Raw genomic sequence first — 4,326 nt, 5'->3', positions numbered from 1 at the left:
TTTGTTGTTATTTTATTGTTCATATAGTAATAATCCAGACAGTCCTAGTCCAAATTTCCCATTTTATCTTTTCTTCAATATTCCTCCAGAAAGTAATGGCAGACATAATCAAATAATAAAACTGATACCCTTAGTCTAGTTTCTCCAAAATTTTCTAGGAGATTTTATAATGTGTATAATTCTACAGTAAACTGTAAATGGGTAGGGACAATGACATCTTCCCTTATGAAGACGTAATTATTGGAATTGACAGAAAACTCAATCTTCGAACGAACTAATTTCTCCGAGGCGATCAGTTGCGAAGCCAAGTTTCAACACGACTATGGACTAGATTCGTCTTCCGCCTTTCACTGTAGCTTTCACAACAAAGCAACCAGTTGAAAACTAGAGCCCAAACACAATGCATTTATGATTTAATCACCAGACAGTGCTCTTTCGACCCGTTATAGGTATCATCAGTGGCTAAACCACGAATGGACAAACCTAAGTAAGTAGAGGCAATGACATCTCCTCTCACGAAGACGCCATCTATGAGATCAACTTTACAACTGACCGCCTCGCGGTCAGTTGCCGCAAGGCGGGGATTAAGTTTTCTGTCGATCCCAAAGATGGCGTCTCGGTAAAGGAAAATGCCATCATTCCTATTAACTTAGGCTTGTCCTTTAAGGACAATTGTGTTCAATTATTTGTAAATTACATTTAGTAAAATGACATCAGATGAAATCAGTAAATCACGAAAGTGAAAGCACCTAAAGGCAGACTTTCGATCGCAGGAAGTCAGATGTCTATCTTGCTCAAGTGCCCATCAGCAGGTTGGGGTCCACTCAGGGATGAGTGGTGGTACTTCTGCACACAGTAACCGTGTGGGTAAAATTTCAGGGCACTCAACCCCGGGAAGGGGGCAGGGGGGAGAATGCATTTGTGGTTCAATCTAACACCACTAATGAGACCTATAGCGAATCCAAATAGCACTGTCTGAGCTGTGTCGAAGCTGTTTTCAGGATTTTTTTTGGCCGTGGTCTGCAGGTTTTTATACTTGTCTTTTCGTGTGCTACTGCGGTAGACATTATCGAAGGCGATGAGGTAACGTCGAAGTGCTCGAGTTGCTGTTTCTGTTGTTACCAATGCAAAAACCACAGTGCTGTTAGTAGACTCATGTTTTATATTAATATGGGTTGACATAACATGGTTCCTCTCAATTGGATTACGTGATCTTGTTTGTGTACAATAAGATCAAGGTAGTCAGATTTAATTAATGTTTATTGCCTCTTTTTTCAATTGAAATTATCCCTGTGTTTGAATTTCTCCTCAATTCTACACAAACAAGATCAGGTAATTCAATTATGCGAAACCAACCCACGCCCACCTATGATAATATAAAACAACTCGAGCATCTCGATCGACCTCGACCTTATAGCCTTTGATAATGTCCACCGCAGTAGTAGACAAAACGTCAGCCATAAAAACCTGCAGAACACGACCAAAAAACCCGGAAAATATCAGCTTTGACACATGTTAGAGATCATTAATTTTTATCGTTTTCATTATTCTTATCATTATGAATTTATTTTTCCATATTCGAAAACTCTTCTGGCAAGCGTTTCACAAACAAAGTTGATGTCTTCAGGAAATGAAATAGACTGCTTCCTGAAGACGCCTCCAGGAAACTTTAGCCGTTCTTGTATTTGGAACAGTGTTTATTTTGGATCTATTCTAACCAAAGATGTCAGTTCTACCTTTCAAATCTATCATTACTGCATTTGGGAAAATAAAAAAAACAATATAAAATCAGTTATGTAGTTATGTAGATTCATTTTAACCCATTATGTGTCAAAAGCGCTTGAATTTCTCATTTCCACTTTAAGAAATATTACCAAATAATCGTTCAGAAATACAGTATGAGAATCGAAAACTAATAACTCATCCAGTGACATATACAAAAAGATAATGAAATACTTTCCAGGCTCAGGTAAATGAAAATAATATTTTATGTTTCAACCATTCAACCATTGATCAAACGAACCGTATTGTTATCAAAACTGAACTAAAACTGAATCCAGAGAATTTTCCAGAAGAACTCCTGGTAATACTTTTGAGAACATCTTATACACTCATTTTCAATTTTCCAAAAACGGAATAGTATAAAAATGAATACTGACACTGTCAAACTTCAATAGAGTATCAAGAACTGGTTCTCAAGTCTGGTCAATCATGTTGGTCTGATTGAAGAAACAAAGCAAACGTCTCGAAGGAGACAAAAGTACTTTTAATGTAAGAATACGATAAAAAGAAGATGCTGATATTTTCTTTGAATAAATATACAATCCATCATATAGTTGATTCCCATATAAAAATTATGAAATATTTCAAGTTTATCGATGAATCATATCGCGAAATATCAGCATATTATATTTTTCTATTGCCATCGGATACAGTGAAAAAACTCAGTCATGGATACATTTTATCATAATTGTGACTTGTTGAAATTATCAACATATAAGAGGCCACCTGTTGTTCCTAGGTCTTAGATGCACACTAATGAATATTCCAACTGGGGCGCCCCCCGTGGGAGTAAATGGGGAGCATTAACATAAGACGGCCACTTGCAGGAAACGTTTTTTCAGAAAGCTGAAGAGCCATACACAAAGATGATCCGACAAGCTATAGCTTCGAAGTTTGGCCGACAAACCCTTATGCCACACAAGGTCAAAAGCCTCAGAAATATCAAGCGCTACAGCTCTTGACTCTCCATGTTCCTCGATTGCATTATTCCAAAAATGGGTGACATACGATAAAAGGTCGCCTGTTGATCTTTGTTTCATTTTTTAGTCACCTTACATTTTTTATTGAAGAAAAAATAACTCTCCCCAAATTGGCTAAACCTCGTAAGTCAAAATTCATCAAGTATGTTTCCGATGAGATGGTGAAGACTAAAGGTTCTTCAGTTGCCGCCTTATCATCGCAGGGAATAACGACCTTCAAACTGTGTGAAGTAAAGAAATGCCTATACAGTTCTCTGGAAACAGTCGACAAAGAAACTTGGGAGAAATGTATGCACGAAACAATCAGAATAGAAACAGAGATGTGGGATCTGGATGATCGCGTAGATTCATTAACAGAAAAAATTATTCCAGCTGTCATCAATCCCAATGATACTGATTCATCCAGTGAAGAATCACCCAACGAATCCCTGTACTCTTTTCTATAGAATTGTTTCTGAATCAACTATAAAATCCAGTAAAAAATATGAATCTTCATTTCCAAACCACCAAGAAATCGTTCAACTAGCTTTCACTCATTTTTGACTTGGTTTTTTGTTTGGGATTGTTATCGTCCATACACACATATATGTTCGGAATGTATTTTACTGTTAATCAGGTATCATCCCCCTACGAACGATAACCCTCAGAAGTCGAAAATCGTGCAAACAAGCAAACTTGGCAAGTTGACTTGGATGTCACACCAATAGGTGGTTCCACTTATGTCTCGCTTGCGTTTACACAGTACTTGGTTATTCACATGTCTTCAATCGATGACCGCCTACCCGGTACTGATGATGCCCAACTGGCTGAAACAGCTGCCTACTGGTGGCTCTTACAGTGAATCAATATGGCAATGAACAGAATAGTACTTATCTATTTATTTTTTGATTTTCATGTAATTATTTTCCAGCAGCTTGACTGTATCAACCTTTCTCGATTTCATATCCTTTTTAGAAACATGTGGATTCGTTTTCCGGTGGCATTCCAGGATATCTTCCCAAATTTCTGCTACCACAGTTGTCGGTTGATTGGTCAAACCACCAACACTGACATTAAAACTTGGCAAGTTGACTTAAAAACTTGACAAGTTGACTTGGTGGTCACACTAATAGGTGGTTCCGCTAGGTCTCGCTTGCGTTTACGCAGTTATTTTTATCAAGTACTTATAAGTTATTTACCCGGTATTGACGATGCCCAACAGGCTGAAACAGCTGTCTACCGGTGGCTCTTAAATTGAAATCAATATGGGAATAATCAGAAGAGTACTTCTATATATATATATATATATATATATATATATATATATATATATATATATATATATATATATATATTAATATTGATGTAAGTCACAAAAAAGATTTGAAGCTTTATAACTTTTATTGAATTATCTGCGAGCTCTACTTCAGTAAATCCTAGATATATAAAGATATATATAGAGCTTCAAATCCTTTTTGTGATTAAAATTACATTAATATTAAAATACTGAAAATGAAAGAAAATTAGTTGCATCATTCAAAAAAAAAATATAGAGGAACGGTAGTCGTTGCTGACTAGTTAAGAA

General features: G+C 36.5%; 1 protein-coding gene across 2 annotated transcripts in view; it reads right to left on the bottom strand.

Moving 5' to 3' along the window:
* The window catches only part of LOC111515596 (synaptic vesicle glycoprotein 2B), a 138,361-nt gene that overhangs the window by 111,536 nt on the left and 22,499 nt on the right, over nucleotides 1–4,326 (bottom strand). The window lies entirely within an intron of this gene.

The sequence above is a fragment of the Leptinotarsa decemlineata genome, unplaced genomic scaffold (assembly GCF_025532065.1).
Source record: "Leptinotarsa decemlineata unplaced genomic scaffold, Ldec_3_MD MMD2_tig00000199_RagTag_RagTag, whole genome shotgun sequence".
Lineage (NCBI taxonomy): Eukaryota > Metazoa > Arthropoda > Insecta > Coleoptera > Chrysomelidae > Leptinotarsa > Leptinotarsa decemlineata.
The sequence above is the reverse complement of the archived record's forward strand: the minus strand, read 5'-3'. Positions and strand labels throughout refer to the sequence as shown.